We start from the raw sequence: 18,238 nt of genomic DNA on the forward strand, positions 1-18,238 counted from the left end.
TATCGAGAGGCCACATTTTCAACCGGACTCATCGCTGCTGGTGTTGACCTTGATTGTTTGGCCAAGGTGGCATTGGCCAGGCTTTTCCCATACAACGCTACCTTTCCCCCGCTTCCACTGTGCACTGATGGACTTTTATTGGGTGTATTTCCAGAGCAGCAGACCAGAGAGCTGCAAGAGATAAACGTGCTGTGATCACTAACACAGCCTCGGGACTCCTGGACACCTTCGTCCCCTCCTGCCTCCTTCCCGTGCTTCTCCTGACGAAAGGTTGGCATCGTATGTCCACCATCCGGTGCATCGGGCACAGCACCCCCCTGCACTGCCCTGCATGCAAGTGGCCGTTTGATCAATCTTTACAGACTAGGAACAGAATTGGATTTCACTTGATAGCTAATAGAACAGCTCCTGAGATGCTGGTAGGCGAAGGAGGGTATGGGCTGCAGGAGCAGACAGTGGCCTGGCTGGGGAACACCTACACACAGGAGCGGCCAAGCCCTGGGGCTCTGATCATGACCCTGACTCATTATGAATTTAAAATCCTGTGTAGCAGAGACTGATTTGGTGACATGGCTTTTTCTTTCTCCCTCCACGGCCAGGCTCTCCCAGGCCCCGCAAGTGAGGGGATGGAGTATCATGGGGGTAATGGGGTCCAGAGTCTCCTGAAGGTCCAAGCCATGACATGGGTGGGCCAGGATTTGGCAATGCTGGAAGTGGGTGTCCCGAGGGTCCAAGGCATGGTGACCTGGGCTCGAGGGGTGTCTGCTGCTGGTCAGGCCATCTCTGCCTGGGCTGTGCCTGGCGATCCACTGGCTTCCTTACTCGAGACCCCACATCTTTTGTCTGACTCATCTTATCTTCCACTTCTGATGAACCTGTGATCACCCGTGACCCCCGCTGCACCTGCTGAGGATGACTTCAGCTTTACCCTCTGCTCCTACTTGATGAATTCTCGAGACCCGGAAGCTGATGGGCCCAGCCCTGTCCTTATTGCACAGGACTCTCTGCACCAGTCTCTTGCAGGCTGCCATATGGATGGATTTCTCTTGGGCCAGCAGTCCACCCTATACCCCTGGCCAACTCAGCTGAGTCCCAGAAGGCAGCCAGCAGGACCTGGGAATGGGACACGCTCCCCGAGATGGGGCTGTGGCATGCCCAGCAGGGTTTCCATGTCAACCCAAAGATGTGAAGAAAAAAAAAAAGCCTTGCCTAATTTGCAGCTGAAACACAGCCAGTGAGGTTTTGGAATCATCTAGAGAAATCAGAAGGGTGGCCTCCAACCAGCGTGGTGAGACATGATGAGGTCTTGCCTGAAAATGCTTCCACTCCACGTCACGTCCCCACTCGGTTTCCCCAGGGCAGAAGTTAACTTCGTTCAACCTGCTCCACCAGATGAGGCTTTTATAAAATCACCTGCAGGCCGGATGCTATCTGTCCGTATGTAAACAAGCGGTTTAGGCGGCCCTGTGTGTTAAGGGCAAAGTGATCCCGAAGCCAATGTTTACAGGGACTCCTTGGAACCAGCACGACATAAAAAGTAAGGAGCGACGGCACGAATTGAATAACAGGCAGTGCAGTTGTGGTTTGTCTGTGCCTCTGCCTCCGCGCTCCGTCATCCTCCTTCCCTGCCAGAAGTCCCACAGGCGTGGGAGGCGTGGGGACTTTCTATTTGTTCCCTTCCACCTTGCACAGCATGTTCTTCTATCAAGTGATTTATTCTCGTCTTCGAAGCAGGGCTTCACTGCGGGCGTGGCCATGGAGTCCGTGTGCCTGCCACCTGCTCCCTTGTGGGAGAGCGACCTGGAATGCCCTGGACAGGAGCCAGCTCTCCCAGGTGGAGGTGGGGACAGCAGAGCTCCTGCCCCGACCGGGGGCTGTGTCCACACGCAGGCTCACACACACACACACACACACACACACACACACACACACGTGCAGGCACAGGTGAGACCCCCCTCTGCCCCCCAGAACTTTCTATGCAAGACTACAGGTCAGTCAGCACTTTCTTCTCCTTTAGGCTCCTTCTGGAACATTCTCATGGCCACCACCTGGTCTGAGGCCCTCAGTACTGGATGTCTAGGGTTTAGATTCTTCCCCTGAAACCTTCTATTCCTGAAATCATCCTTAGCCATTAGACAAGAGAATAAAAAGAAGGATCAGGAATAGGGACTGACGTGGGCAACGCCTCAAGTCTCTAGCCAGACCCCAGAGCTATCTCCAAATTGGCCCAGCTCACAGCACTGGCCTCCCCTCCCCTCCTCTCCTCTTCTCTCCTCTCCACTCTCTCTTCCCCCCTCCCCTTCCCTCCTCTCTCCTCTCCTCCCCAGTCCTCATGCTGCTCCTCCAGAGGTCCTGAGTCACCAGCATCTGAACATTCCTTCCACCTGGAATTTTCCCCTTCTAGGCTTTGTCACCCAAACCTCCCTCCTCTCAACCCAGCTGGGCCCAGGACAGGTATGGAAAGGACAGAAGAGGCTGACCTCAGCTTGCCTGAGTTTTCCTGCAAATGACGGGAGGGCCTCCAGGAAGTCCATCCAGAAGGTGGGCAGTGGGCTGGGGGTGGGTGGGAACATAGTCCATGGGAAGTGGGTGTCCACACCAAGAGCAGCCCCCAGGACCCCCACCCCTGCGGTGCCCTGCTGGTTTCCAACCGTCCGTCAGGGCCTGGGCCGGGCCTTCCCTGAGAGGACGGATTCAGAGTCATCCCCCAAGTGGCAAGTAGCCCAGGCCTGAGGGCAGCAGGGAGGGGGCCTGCAGGGCCCAGGACACACGCCTCCTGCGCCCATGCCACAACCAGGTGCCCGTCCAGAGATGGGCCGTGGCCCTGCCCCTCTGACGGGCCTGTGGCCCCATGGACAGGCTGCGTCCTGCACATGTTTGCTTTAAAGAGACAAAGGAGACACGTCAGCAGGGATGGGGGGCCTGAGCACCTTTTGGTTATACTTTGGTCTGACATGTGCCATCTTTCATTTTCTTTTGGACTCCGGCACCCCCACTGGCCGAGGGGCCCTCTCCCAGGTGGGAGCCAGCTTGGTAACAGCGATCCGTGCTACTTACTCATGCGTGGCTTGTCCCGTCCAGGATGGACAGACAGTAGACATTTCCGAACTTTTGTTTGCGACCTGATCTAAGTTTGGAAGGGGATTTCATGTTTTAGGCCTTTTTGTTTGTGAGTTTGTTCGTTTGCGTTAGATAATACCAGTCACGGGGCGTTCCCGCAAGACACATTTCAGTAGGCCAGTAGGCTGATGTGAATCAACAATTATTTACCAGGTCGTGACTCATTGTCTGACATGGCAGTTGTCCCAATTGAAAATGAGATATAAGAGGTATATTTTCATATATTAGGGCTGAGTTTGCTTCCCTTAGAGCCTGGAAGGTAACAATAAAGTCTGATTTGGCTACTGATAAAATGCTTACACTTGAAAATAACACCAGGGGACAGGTGAGGTCACTGAGAAAGCTGCACCCCTGAGATCCAGCACCCGGCGCGGGCAGGAGGCTCGGGAGGCCTCCAGGATGGGGCGGCAAACAGACGGGGTGGCAAGGGACTAGGCTGGGGGGAAGGCCACCTCCAAAGGGGTGTCACTATACAGGGAGTTTTGGAAGTGTTAGATCTGTTCTGTCTTGATTACGATGGTGGTTTCCTAACTGTATACATCTGACAAAAATCATAGCCCAGTAGATGATATAAATCATATAACACCATGTTGTGTTATATTATATAATTATTATATTATATATAAATGTGTTTTATATAATGTATGAATTATACTATATAACACTACGTACAAATATATAAGTTGTACTACATAATCATTATACTATATGCAATATTCTATTTTAGCATTATATAATTCTATAAACTACACAATATAAGGGTGCCCGGGAGGCTCAGTCAGTTGAGGGTCCGACTTGGGTTCAGGTCATGATCTTGAGGTTTGTGAGTTTGAGCCCCATGTCGGACTCTGTGCTGAGAGCTCGGAGCCTGGAGCCTGCTTCGGATTCTGTGTCTCCCTCTCTCTCTCTCTGCCCCTCCCCTGCTGAAGCTCTCTGTCTCTCAAAAATGAATAAACATTTTTAAAAAGTATAAATTACACAATATAGACACGGTGTTACACTTCACTGAACTGGCTCAGAAAGAGAAGACATCCGAGGCAGAGGGTGGGTGCCTTTTCTGAGAGCCCAACACCTCACCCACAGGGCAGCTGGGTTAGCCCTGGATTTGCTTCTGGAAAGCCCCACAACTCCTTGTTCCCTGAGAAGAATAGCAGGAAACTTGCAAGCATCTCCCTGGGTCCTGCCGTTGTGGTTCTGTGACCTCCCGTCCCCACCCTCTGACGGGGACCTTCCCAGTCCTGTGTCCCAGGGGACAAGGTGGCCTCAAGTCTCCCACTGCCCGAGGCGGGGTTGTCCCCAAGGCTATGCCTCCGTCACATCTTGTCCCCCCTCCCAGCCAGGAGTCCCTGCCTCTAATCAGGACGCTGACGGCTACTCATCTCAGGGTCCTGTGGGCAACTCTGAGCCCCCACTTCCCAAACTCGGTCTCCATTTCGCCCTGTCCTGGGACTTTTCATGATTTCACAATGAATTTCTCTCAGTGGCTGCACACAGCAGATGTTATGCCCCCAAACAAATGTCCTGGAATTTCCCCCTGAGAACGTGGAGGCCTCTTCCCAGTCAGCGAGCTCTCCAGGGAGGACTGGCTGGGCTTCTGCCTTGAAGGGCTTCTCAGGGGCCAGAAAAACAGGTGAGGGGCGAATTTCAGAAAGAAAAAGAAAAAAATTCTCTGCCACCAGAGAGGAGCCGAAATTGGTTCACTCAAGGCTCCCAGATTGTCCATAATTTGCTTTCTGGAGACGTGTCCTCTTCAGGGTGTGTGTGTGTGTGTGTGTGTGTGTGTGTGTGTCTGTGTGTTCACACAGCTGCTCCCCCACGACACTCCGCTTGCTAAGTCGCTCTCTGATGGATACAGAGACGAAGCCAAGTGAAGATCCTTTTCCTCGCCAGCTTCAGCGCTCTGGTTTCTTGCAACGCGAAGCCGCCTCCTTTTTCGATTTTCTCTGCACGCGAAGTGCGGGGAGGCTGTGCCGCCAGCCGGGCCCCGCTCACGCCGGCATCGGGAAGGGCACGGCTCCCGTGCGTGTCCGTCCTGGGCAAGTATTCAGGGTACTTGCCACGGGGCCTCTGTAGTGCGATCTGAGGGTCCCGGGGATGCCCTCCTGCCCCACTTCCCTGAACGAGACAGCAATTCATTCCCAAGGGCTCTTCCCCCGCGGTGCTTTTCTGAAATGGAGACACTCCTGGCAGGGCCACCACGAGTCCCGAGTCCCGTGGGCCCTCGGGCGGGTCACCCACTCCCACGCATCCCCCTCTGTCTTCCCCGCGACCGCCCACCCCAGGACCGCGCGGAGGGGCCCCTTCTCCAATCTTTTCTCTCTGCGCCTAGACTCCCGGAAGGCTGTGCACGTGTCTTGACAGGCGCAGACCCCGTTTGGAGGGGCCCCGATGTGCGTCCGAGCTGGGGGCACGGGCAACCTGCGGGGGGGGGGGGGGAGGGGGGTTGAGGGGCTGGACAGGAAGCTGGAAAAGAGGACGCGCAAAAGAAGAAACGGGTGAGGAAAGCAGACTAATTCCTCTGACTTCATCATTTTTGTGTAGGAAGAGTTTCTAAAATGGCTTACTTTTATAAAAAAAAAAAAAAAAAAAACCAAACAGCTCCCAAAGCCTCTGCTTTTTATAGAACATCAGTCCCCGGTTCCAAATTAGCAACCCTTAATCTTCCACCGGTCTAGCTCTGCAGTGACTATTAAGCTGCTGGGCTAGGACTTACCTCGGTGCTCGGATCGCGCCCTGACGAGCGGGGGGAAGGGGCTGGGGTGTCTGCCGGCGCTTGGGACGGGGGGCCGGGGGCGGCCTTGAGCTGGGGCTGCTGCTCCCCAGCGCCGCCCTGGCGGCCGGGCAGGGAGAAGCGCCCCACCGTGCGACCTTTCCCGGCCTTGGCCCCAGTGTATCGGTTTTGGGGCGGCCTCTGTAACCAAGTGCCACAAACTGGCTGTCTTAAAAGACACGAAATATATCCTCTCACAGTCCTGGAGGCCAGAATTCCAAACCCAAGGTGTCAGCCGACTTGATCGTCTCTGGAAGGCCCGAGGCGGAATCCGTTCCCTGCCTCTCTCCCAGGCTCCAGTGGCTGCGGGCAATCACTGGGGTTCCCTGGCAGCTGTATTACCCCAATCTTTGCACCTGACGTCACATGGCCATCTTCTTTCTTAGAAAGATATCGGTCACCTTGGTTTAGGACTTGGAATGCTCTCATCTTAATTAAATCTGCAAAGGCTATTTGCAAATGTGGTCTCATCCTGAGGGTCCAGGCAGACATGACTTGGGCAGTGGGTGGGTTGGGACACTGTTCAACCTGGTGCACGGGACAGCAATGCCCACAGCCCCACATAGAAAGGTGGCTGGTTTTCTCTCACTGTATCTGAGAGGCAGGAGCAGCCCTGAGAACATTAACCCTTTAGATCCGAAAGAAGGCAAGTGTCATGAAAACTGAGCCACTTACTGGGAGGTGACAGGGGCCAGGTCCTCCAGCAGCTGAGGTCCCTGCACCCGGGGGGGCCCTCCATGGGCTCTCTCACCCCGGTTGAGCTTCTACAACCTCCTCCCAAGAGATAATGTTTTCTCCTTCCGGACTTCTCCCAACTTTCAATTAAATTATTGCATCATCATATGGGCAAATGGTGCATACCTTGGGCAAATCCTCAAACCTATGCGTATTGCCCCAATCCCATCACTCAGCATGCTGGTGAACTTCATTTTAGCCATATATGTATTTAAAAATTATTTTGGAGGGGGGGGCACCTGGGTGGCTCAGTTTGCTAAGCATCTGATTCTTGATTTCGGCTCAGGTCGTGTTCTCATGGTCTGTGGGTTTGAGACCCACGTCAGGCTCTACGCTGACAGTGCAGAGCCTGCTTGGGATTCTCTCTCTCCCTGTCTCTCTGCCTCTCCTCCATTCGTGCACGCATTCTCTCTCTCCCTCTCTCAAAATAAACAAACATTAAACAAAAACAAAACTTATTTTTTGGACCTCAGATGTACAGAATTGGGTTAATCGTCGCCCTAAATCCATCACACGGTGTCACCTGAATATGCATTGCTCTTTCTGCTGGCTTATTTTGTCCTGCGTTTCAAAATATAATAGCATTGATAGGACGACTGGTATCTGTCTTTTGTGCTATGCACTGTTGCAGGCGTTTAACACACAGGTGCATTTATTCCCTGCAATAACCCCCGCAGCGGTTTGCTGGCTTCAGCTCCACTTCACCTCACCTGGCTTGCGAAGTTGATAGTTCAAGTTCTCAAGAATTTCGTGAGTCAGTCGTTAACCATCTGGAGCTTGAAATTGGCCATTATGGCAGCACAGGTACCTCCCACCTGTCGAAAATTTGTGTTTCGAAAGACCTCGCTTCGCTTTTATGAAAGACCTCTATTAGTACCTGTTTGGGCTGACCAAAAGATACCCAAAGAGGATTTTCACTTTCACGAGAGTAGGGGAAACACAGCAACAGTGGCCAGCACTGCTTTCACAGCGAGGTGAGCTGGTGTCAGCGTGCATCGGAGCCTCGGGGGGGGGGGGGGGGGGTACCACCCAGCTCCTTCCCCAGAACCACACCCAGCGTCTCAGCGCCCAGCCCCCAGAGCTTTGAACTGCTTCCGTCCGTGAGCATCTGGACCTTATCTCCAGGTATTTTATGCATCGCTTAGCACTGTGCCCCCAGGGCTTAGAAAAGCCTAAGAGAGGTTATTTCGGAGGTCGGTCTGGGATGGTTCAAAAAATTTTAACATCAATTAATGGTCATCGCTTCTTTGTTTTGCTTTTCGGCTTATGAACATTTTCATAGGAATGCTCCACGTTTGGATAGCGGGGGCAACCTGGATTCCCAAAATAACTCAGCAGTGCCACAAATCTGGGGTGTGCTTTGCATCGGGAGCCCCTTTAACATCACACCACTGCCTAGGGGTTGGCACTCTCGTCATTCCCGCTTTACGATGAAGAAACCCAGGGAGGGAAGGAAGCTACCTGCTCAGGTCACCCAGCTAGGAAATGGCGACCTTGACTCTGAACCCAGGATCTGAACCCAGGAAGTATGCCAGGCTCCTGAGTCTCATGACACCACAGCTGTCTCTTGAACCCTGGTGTTTTTCATCCATCACAAGCAGCTTTCACAGGCATTAAAAACTCTTGAGAACTTACTTTTCAATGGCCGCGTGCTATGCCGTTAATTATCCCCAGAGTGGGCCAACGAGGTGTTCCTAAGTGTTCCCATCCTGTGAAAATTTTGGCTTGACCGGCCTCTTCCCTTCCTTGTGGTGTGGGTCCTGGGGATCTGGGCCAAGGACCACCCTCGTCTACAGGCACCAAGGATCAAGTGAATATCAGAGACCCAAACTTTCTCCAGGGACAGCGGGAACCCTTCACTGGTCTTTTCTCTAGTGGTGAATTCAGACTCTACTAGGAGACGGACGGATGACAAAACCTCAAACAGATTTACTGTGATGTCTCTCACACCACTCACTCCCACACATACAATCGCACATATGTACATATTCACACACACACCACACACAGAACTCCTTGTCTCCCACATGCTCACTCACTCACATACATGTGCACACAAATGTACACGAACACACATGCTGGCACGCATTCACAAACACTCAGGAACACAGGCACATCCACACCATTCTCATCTGCCAGCACACTCACCCATGCATCCACACACATATAAACTTACACACATATTTATACACCTACACATACTCACATATACATATATACACACACATCCACACTCACACGTATGCACACACATATATACGTTCATATGCACACTCACCCTCACACATATAGACACATCTACATGTATATACGCACACGTGCACACACGTACGCAACCCGTTCTGTTGCACGCCTCTCCCCCGCTTCTGGGGACGTGCTGGAAATCTTTCGTGTTCCTTGGCTTGTGGACACTTCACCCTAATCCCCATCTTTATCTTCGTGTGCCCACCTCCCAGTGCAAATTCCGTGACCCAGTTCACCCCCCCACCCCCGTCTGAAAGACACTAGTCTTACAGGGTTGGGGCCCCGCCCTCATGACCTCATCTCAACTAAGTACATCTGCAACAACACTGTTTCCAAGTAAGGTCACTTTCGGAGGTCGTGGGGTTTAGGATTTCAACAGACGAATGGGGGCGGGGGGAGGACACGAAATTCAGCCCATAACTTGGAACAGCCTAATCTTCTTCCCACCCCGCTGCTTCCTCCAGATTATTCGGGTTATTCGGGAGGGTGGCGTGAGAAGATGTAAGTTTAGACGTGCTCAGCCCTTGTCTGCCCACCGACTGTCCCGTTTAGATGTGCTCAGCCCTTGTCTGCCCACCGACTGTCCCCCAGACACCCTCACTCAGTTGCAGTAGGACCTCGAGGATTTTTTCTGGTAGAAATGAAGCTGATTGGAAAGACTGTGGAGGCGCGGTGCCTGGGGGGGTCAGTCGGTTAAGCGTCCCACTCTTGATTCGGCTCAGGTCACGATCTCACAGTTGGTGAGTTCGAGCCCCGCGTCGGGCTCTGCGCTGGCAGCGTGGAACCTGCTCGGGATTCTGTCTCTCCCTCTCTCTGCCCCTCCCCAGCATGTGCGCGCCTTCTCTCTCTCTCAAAAAATTAATTAATTAATTAATTAACTAATAAAAAAGAGTGTGGGGTCATGGGATATTTATATACAATACCTGAGACACCGACCTTGAGCTATCTTTCCACACAGAAGACAGGAGGAAGGCTGGGTGACTCAATCACATTTCCGCTGTATCCTCGCAAGAAGAGAAGAGAATTCCACAGATGGGCGCCTCCGTCTGTTTCTTACGAACACGGCATTGGTTAAATCATGACAAAAACTTCACATCTATTAACGTCTCTCTCAACAGTTCTTAATTCGCATTCTCTCTAAACATGCCAGAGAGCAGCCCAGCAATTTCCTTAGGCTAATGCATCAGAGGAATTCAGGAGCCCCTAAAGTTCCGAATTTTGTACCCGCCTCCCCACTCCAAAGAAACTGGATGCTTCTAAGGTTGGGACTGGGCTCTTCTCTGATAGATCTCTATCAAGAAATTGTGACTCAAGTCTGCTCGTGGTGAGGCATGCCTGCGATCTGCTCTACCGGCTGTGTGTCGTTGAGCAGATTGCTCACCCTCTCTGAGACTCGTGTTCAAAATGTATAAAAGAGAGAGCATAAGACCTCCTTGTCAAAGTGGGTGTAGGAACTCAATGAAGTGATGTAGGCAGAGTCTGTGGTACAGCGTGGGCACACAGCAGCACAGGCTAAACACCAGATTCCTTTCATCTCTCCCCTGAACGAGGGTCTTAACAGCATCCGATCCCCTCCCCCACCACCCACTAAAGATTATGGCCTCCCAAGCACATGAGTCATTTGCAAATTCAAACTATTAATATACAATTGCTTTAGGGCACTTTACACAAGAAACCAAATTTGTGTTACAACTATTGACTCCAGAATTCTGTCAAGACCAGAATCATCAGGCTCGATGTTCCGTCCATGGTTCTTCCCATCCTTCCTGCCGGCCTGCCGCACAGCTGTGTTTGCCACATCTTTTGTTGAATAAAGGGATGGTGTGTTAGGTCAGGCTGTGTCTGCTCCCAGGAACAGAGAGCCTGGCTGCCGTAGCAAATGGTCGTGTGGTTCCTGGATGCTGGGAAGCCCAGAAGTCTGAGGTCACTTGTCTTGCTTTCACTGCTGCACAATGCCATCAGGGACCCAGGCTCACCCCCATCCCTATCAAGTTGCTTTTCATCCTCAGGCTCGTTTCCTCTTGGTTTCAAAAGGGCTGCTGCGGCCCCAGACATCACGTTAACTTCAAGACAGCAAGAAGGAAGACAAGAGGAGGCTGTGGCCACGTCTGGGCCTTTCATCAGGAAAGCTAAACATTTTGGGGCGCTTGGGTGGCTCAGTGGGTTAAGCATCCGACTTCAGCTCAGGTCATGATCTCATGGTTCATCAGTTGGAGACCCACGTCAGGCTCTGTGCTGACAGCTCGGAGCCTGGAGCCTGCTTCGGATTCTGTGTCTCCCTCTCTCTCTGCCCCTCCCCCACTCATGCTCTGTCTCTCTCTCTCTCTCTCTCTCTCTCTCAAAAATAAATAAACATCAAAAAATTTTTTTTTAAAAAGAAAGCTAAACATTTTGCAAGAGCCAGGTGACTTCTGTTTTCATGCAGTGGGCCTCCGGCTGCAAGAAGGATGTGTATTGGGGTCGAATGGCAATTCTTTGCCAACAAGGCAGAGGGCAGGGATGGATGTTGCGTGCATTGCTACTGGGTCTGTCATAACAACTCGGAATGACCTGGGAGTAGCCACTCAGGAGAGAGGCTGGAAATAGCCTGGTGTGGAGGCTCGGTGGGATATTAGGGACTAAGGCCTAGTCCCGTTCTGGAGGCCCCTGTGACTTTTGTGGAGACCCGAAGGCAAGAAAGTGGGAAACAGTCCACAGACACACAGAATAACTCTTACCTTCAAAAGCCAGGACAACTTTGCAGAACGGGGGGTCTGATACCTGCTGGGGGCACACTTCCTTGATCATCCTGGCCTATTCAGATTTGTTTTCAGACAGTATTTGTTGTGGCAATAAATGAACACACCCACATTTGCCCATCTCAGTGGAAGTCATTGTGGGCAATCTTGGGAAAAAGTGCTTTTCAGTTTTACAGCTGTCTTTGCCCAAGACACCTATGAGGTACTCACTAAATTCGGGTTAGGAGTCCCATGTGAAAACCAGTTTGATTCTTTAAAGGCAGCCCTCGGTTTTCACCTAAAAATGCCTTCTTTATTCAAATTTGATCATTCACCTCGCTTCCCAGACTCAGCTCTGAGTGACTCAGCTTTCTCTGGCGTCAACCCTTAGAGTTTGAAGGTTTTCGATTTTTTTTTTTTTTTTTTTTTAGTGGGAATATATTCAAAACAACTTGCCACAAGGTTGGAAAGCAGTTCAAGCATCACGGACACTGAAATCTGCATCTCGCTTCTCAAGGTGACTCCTCTTGGGGATGTGGGGGACCGGGAGGTTGTGAAGGATCAGTTGCATAATCATGATGTGTCCTCTCCAGCTGCGGACGAGGCGGTGGCGCCCGCCTGAGGCCGGTCACGCTGGGGAGGCCCACCCTCCCTGGGGGGAGAGGCGTGCAGAGCACCAGGCAGCTCCTGGAGGCGCAGAAGAATTCCCACGGGAGACTGGAAAGAAGCGGGCCTGCCCGGAAAGTCGCAGGGGTGGAATACGACGAGCTCCACCAGTGCACGAGCTGGGCTCCCAGCCCATCTGGCCTCAGGAGCTGCCAGCGCGTGGGGCCCATGACCAGGTGAGGTCACCCGCGATGGCGTCCCCGAGAGGCCACGCCTGCCACTCAGGTGCTGTTTGGGTGAAGGGGGGCACGAGTTTGCTCTGTTATTCCAGAGCCTCATTCTAAGACCCTCGGAGCCCCTGGCCCTCGGGTTGGGACCCTGCCGGTGACGATGATGAGGAGGCCCCGGGTGTTTGGTGGTGGGGGGGGGGGGGGCGCAGACGCCCGGCCGGGACAGGCAGGTCCAGCTGCCCAAGGCGGGTGAGCAGCGTCAGCCTGTCCCTTATTCTGCCTTTTCCCTCCTTATGGTCAAATCCAGGTACCGAGCGAGCACACGCCTTGCATGGGTGACGTTGGAAAGCACAGCTGGTCCAGGCTGGGAGAGTTAAATTAGAACAATTTTAATTAGGGCCTCATAACTGCCAGCGCTTTTCATTCAGTTATTCATTAACGCTCGTCCCACAAACATTTGTTAAGTACCCACTGTGTGCCAGCTACTGGCACCATGATGCTTAACCATTTGGGAGCCAAAGTGATTACGAGAGAAATCTCCTGGTTTTTTGGCTGAGCCAGGGAGGCAGTGGCTGGAATCCTCTGCCGGAGAACTATCACGTTATTGTCTTTCACAAAGGCAGATGGTACATGCAGATTTGTGGGCGCGATAGTTTAGCATAAGCAGCACTTTCATCAAAGTAATTTCAAGGTCTTTATTACAGCAGCCTCCGCACCCCCCGCCCCAAGGTCAGCATTTCACCAGCCTGAGTGCCGTTTGCTTGGTGTCCGACACAGCCATCTGTCAGATGTTCCGGGGAACCTGGCCGCAAGGGAAGCGCTTATCTGGGAACCAGGAACAGTGAAGCTGGTCCGTTCCCCAGGAAGAGAGAGACCGAAGGAAAAATTAACCCAGGAACTGAGTCACACATCCATGTCTATCCGTGTGCGGGGAGTCGGATTCGATCCCTCTGTCTTGGCCAGACCGCAGACAGGGTCGTCTCGGCGCAAGCAGAGGATCTGGAAGTTACTACGCTCTCGGGAACCACGTAGGTGGTCATGCCTGTGCTTCGTCCCGTGACCTCCCCACGCCCCTGTCACCACTGCCAGAGGGACTTCTGATCACTGTCCCCACCGTGGCCTCGCATAAAACCCCCGACTGCTAAACTCCAGCATACGGTCGGCACGTCTCGGGTGCCCTGCGTTGGCTAAGCCTGGCTCACCTCTCCAGAGGCACCTCCCATCCTGTCCTGGGGTCGCCACCCCACCCCATGCACATACAGTCATACACACACACACATGCACACACACCACTAAAACACCCACCCTCCTCCCCAGGCCAGGGTCCCTTCCTCTCTGACTTCGTCGCCTGGTTCTCTCCTGCTTCGCTTTATTCTTGATTCTACCGGCGTGCTTTCTCCCAGGCACCCTGCGGCTCCTTCCAGGAGGAATACAGCACCTATCTTTCTTTCTTCCTTTTTTTTAAATTTTTTTAACGTTACTTATTTTTGAGAGACAGAGAGAAAGATAGAGCATGAGCGGGGGAGGAGCAGAGAGAGAGGGAGACACAGAATCCGAAGCAGGCTCCGGGCTCTGAGCTGCCAACACAGAGCCCGATGCGGGCTCAAACCCACGAACTGTGAGATCATGACCTGAGCCTGAGCCGAAGTTGGATGCTTAACCGACCGAGCCCCCCAGGCGCCCCCAGCATCTGTCTTTATGCCCCAATTTCCCAGCTCACAGTGAGAGAGACACATAACCTGTCTTTCTTCCCGCGTTGGGATCGGAGACAAGGAAATCGGACTACCCTGCAAGTATAAATGCCCTCTGGCTCAGAACTAACTCCTCCGGTGGTCAAATTTGGGCCGAGGCCTGGGCAAACCGTAAATGTTGCAAACACAGTGCTACCAGCACTCTTCATGCATTGATGTATTTAATCCATATAACAACCCACTCGTGGCTGTTATTGTCACCACTACACAGACGAACTGAGAGGCACAGAGAGGTTCAACAACTTTCCCAAGGCCACAGAGCTGGTAAGTGGATTTGAACCCAGGCAGCTCTAGAGCTGGTCTCTTAGCCAGAGCCTAGGCGGTCTTGCCTCACCAAGGGTCCCTATCCCCAGGGCCCCATCACCCACACATGCTCATGACACTACCCATGCCTCAGAAACAGCATCCCAAGGTTAAAGGCATCCAATAAGAACCATTTTATCATGCCGAGGGATTCTGTGGGTCGAGACTTGCGTGGGGTAAAATGGGGATGGATTGCAGGCTCAGCGGGGAAGACGTGCGTCATCCGGGGCTGGGGTCATCTGGAGGCTTCCGGACTCTCAGTTCCCGGCCTGGGATGACGGGAAGGCTGGGTTCGGCTGCGATGTTAGTGGTGTGGGCTTCTCACAGCACGGTGACTGGCACCTGAGCAGGAGCGAGCACGCCAAGGGGGAATATTCCAAGAGAACCAGGCAGAAGCTTCGGGACCTGTTCTGACCTAACCTCAGAAGTCACGCGGCGTCGCTTACTGCCACGTGCTGTTAGTTACAAGGCAGCCAGAGGCTGGAAGAAAGAGACTCCATTTCTCAGCAAGGGCGTGACAAGGTCACGTTGCAGGAGTGCCTGAGGGAGGGGCGAGAATACTGTGGAAAACACAGCTTGCCTAGCCCGGGCCTGCCTACTGCAGAAACTTCTTTGCCCCAATTTGAGTGACCTCATCCTGAAGGTATTCACTTCTCACTTTGGTTGTCTTGTTGTTCCTGTGAGTGAGGAACCACCTTTGATGGGTAATGTGAGCATTTTGCAGGTGGACTGGGTGACCCAAAATGGCGACCCAACTAGAGAAGTCTCAACTGGTCCTGACAGCGGCCTCTGTCTCGTGTTGTGCCAGAGTCTTACCTGGTAGTTGGGCCATAGAAGACAACGATGGCACTACTTTTCATCACTACTGTACTATGCCTGACCTAAATCTCTTCTCCAGTTGTATTGTTTGGGGACTTGTTGAGACCATGGGTTCAAGGCCCGACCACAGAGTCTGGTTGAATTGTCTGGGGCCGGGAAGCATTGATTTTTTTTTTCTAGGGTCCACAGGTAATGCTGTTGGACACCTGAGCTGGAGAACACCTGTCTTAGATGAAGACCTTTGTGACTCTTGGCTTAGACCACCTTCTATCTCCAGAGACCAAGGTAGGTGTGTGGTGCCTTCACCGGCTCCCAGACACAACATACTCTTTTTAAAGAGTTTGTGCACTCGGGCTGTCACTTGCCCATTGGCCCAGGCTAAGTAGCTATCTGTGCTGAAAAACTATGGGCCAGATACAACGTGCTAGCTGCCGTGTTCCCTGGTGATGGCCGGCAGGTGCAAATCTGAAATGCAGACTCATTGCGTGGCTATAATTCTTCCTAATAACTCAGAAGAAGGGTCCAAGAGCATTTCCCCAAGGGACTACTTGCCTGTAAATGATACTCCAGAGGGAGAAGAAGGAAGCTCCCCCTGATTTTCTTTCCCTGGCCTTGGGCAGTGTGGGCATTTGTCTTCACAAACGATGCTCAAAATATGTTTGGCAGCAATCTGGTTTTTGGGGTTGTTTTTTGTTTTTTGGGTTTTTTTTTTAATGGGAGTGCACAAAAGCTTGTGCCAGTACCTTTAAATATTTTAGACGCTCCTAAAATGTCATCTGGCTGAACCAATCTTTTTTTTCCAATTTGGTGTGAGATGCACGAATGCTAATTTAAGCAATCAACTCATAACTGAGCAATGAAACCATGACAGAAGAAGCTCTCTGTGCAGGCGGGGATGGGGCCATAACTCCTTCTGTGTAGGAACATGCCACAGTATTGCAAAAGTGTTGGCTTGTCTCCCGGAGTGATAAGAACACCGTTAATGTTCCTTAGAGCCGCTTCCTATAGGCGGTTCAACCTATGTTTCAGGAGGGCAACATCAAAACCAATGACGTATCTGTTGAAGTGCTAGGGAGGCCACCTTCACTTTGAACAAGAACCTCTGGATCCTGTTTGCTGCTGTCACTGGCCGTGTGGCCTTGGGCAAGTTATTTTAACCTCTCATGTGCAAAATAAGGTTAACAGTGATGCTCCCTGGGGTTGTTGTGAGGGTTATGAGTTAATGTGGGTGAAATAGTTCAAGGGTTCCTTGGCGAAGAGTAAGTGCTCATGAGGATGACCTGTCATCCCACCATTTTGAAACACTCACCGCCACTAGATGGGTTTTTCCGGGGAGTGAGGTTGCATCCTGTTCCCAATTCAGTAATAACTGGGAGCATTGCTGCAAAGCTTTGAAGCCTTCCCCACCCCACCTCAAACACACGCATGTACACACACACACACACACACACACACACGCCTCTCTGGATGGCCTCCTCACTCCCACAGGATCCTACACAGAGTAGATGCTCAAACCTTGCACCTTGGCTTGAGATAATGTGGCTCTGATCACCTGGGGTAGAAAGGGGCACAGCTGGCTTTGCTGAGGACACTTAGGAAACATGCAGAGCTTCTGGGTCATTGGAATCTTCTAGAAGCTCACTTAGTCCCACATGAGTCCCAGATGAGTCTCCTCCTCATCTTCTGCCGGGAAATGAAGCTCTTCTCTTCCAGGGAAGGCTGTCAGTGCCAAGCTCACCTTTGCTCCATTTGCAACCGCCCTGGGCAACTGGAGGCTGCACTGCCCCCTAGAGGCTTGGGGCATTTTGTCCCCAAAGTTTTTATGGTAGAGATCCTTTGTTTCTCTAACTTTATACTATAAAATATTTTCTTTTTATGATAAGATTTGTATATATTTTATGTTATATTCATTGATTTCAACCTTTTCTTTTTAAATAATAGCAAACTTACAGAAAAGTTGCAAGAATAGCATGAACATTTGTCATATACCCTTCACCCAGACGTACCCATTGTGAACGTTTTGCTGTATTTTGCCACATCATCCCTCTTTCCCTAGATAAGCGTCCATATTACTTTCCCCGGTCATTGCAGACATCACGGCTCTTCATCTCTAAATTTTCCCACGTAGATCTCCTAAGATCAAGAACCTTCTTTCCCATACCCACAGTGCAGTATCTGAGCCAGGACATTCATCACTGATAGAGTCCTATCATCTAATTACCAAGGGCTCCAGTGATGTCCGTATAGAATGGTCTTCCAGTCTAGGATCCAAATCAGAAGCACATATTATATTTGGTTTACAATTCTCTTCGGTCTCCTTTAATCTGACGTCTCTTGTTAGCTTTTTTTTTTGCTTGTGTGTGTGTGTTACATGACAGTAACACTTTTGAAGGGCACATGTAAGTAGCTATCAAAGAGGAACAATAGAATAGTGGTAAAAACTCTCGTATACTCTTCACCCAGATTTTCTGAAATTTGGGTGGGTTTTTTTTGGTTATTCTTTTTTTTTTTTTAATGTTTATTCATTTTTGAAAGACAGAGAGAGACAGAGCACAAGCAGGGGAGGGGCAGAGAGAGAGGAAGACACAGAATCCGAAGCAGGCTCCGGGCTCTGAGCTGTCAGCACAGAACCCAACGCGGGGCTCGAACTCATGAACCGGGAGATCACGAGCTGAGCTGAAGTTGGATGCTCAACTGACTGAGCCACCCAGGCGCCCCTCTTTTTTTTTTTTTTAATTCAAGTTAGTTAGCATTTACTGTAGTTCAGTGAAATTCGGGTTTATCCGAGGTTTCCCCATCACTAGATTCGGATTATGCATTTTTGGTCAGAACATATAGTGAAGTGTCTCTGTCATTGCCTCCCCTATGGAGACACTTGATGTCAATTTTGTCCATTTACTGATAATATTGACTGAAGTTCGAATCACATGTTTTCATGTACTT

General features: G+C 51.5%; 2 long non-coding RNA genes across 3 annotated transcripts; both read left to right on the forward strand.

Annotated features, from left to right (window-relative positions):
* Positions 1-357: 357 nt before the first annotated feature.
* Positions 358-4,058, forward strand: LOC128311567 (uncharacterized). Its single transcript, XR_008290034.1, has 2 exons — positions 358-2,541; positions 3,019-4,058. It is a non-coding gene; the product is annotated as an uncharacterized LOC128311567 (long non-coding RNA).
* A 7,965-nt stretch (positions 4,059-12,023) lies between these two features.
* Positions 12,024-17,600, forward strand: LOC113603795 (uncharacterized). Of its 2 annotated transcripts, XR_008290031.1 has the most exons (4): positions 12,024-12,428; positions 13,127-13,450; positions 15,476-15,580; positions 16,325-17,600. It is a non-coding gene; the product is annotated as an uncharacterized LOC113603795 (long non-coding RNA). The 2 variants fall into 2 exon arrangements; XR_003425503.2 differs by having other exon boundaries at positions 15,476-17,600.
* Positions 17,601-18,238: the final 638 nt, after the last annotated feature.

This window comes from Acinonyx jubatus, chromosome A1 (genome assembly GCF_027475565.1).
Source record: "Acinonyx jubatus isolate Ajub_Pintada_27869175 chromosome A1, VMU_Ajub_asm_v1.0, whole genome shotgun sequence".
Lineage (NCBI taxonomy): Eukaryota > Metazoa > Chordata > Mammalia > Carnivora > Felidae > Acinonyx > Acinonyx jubatus.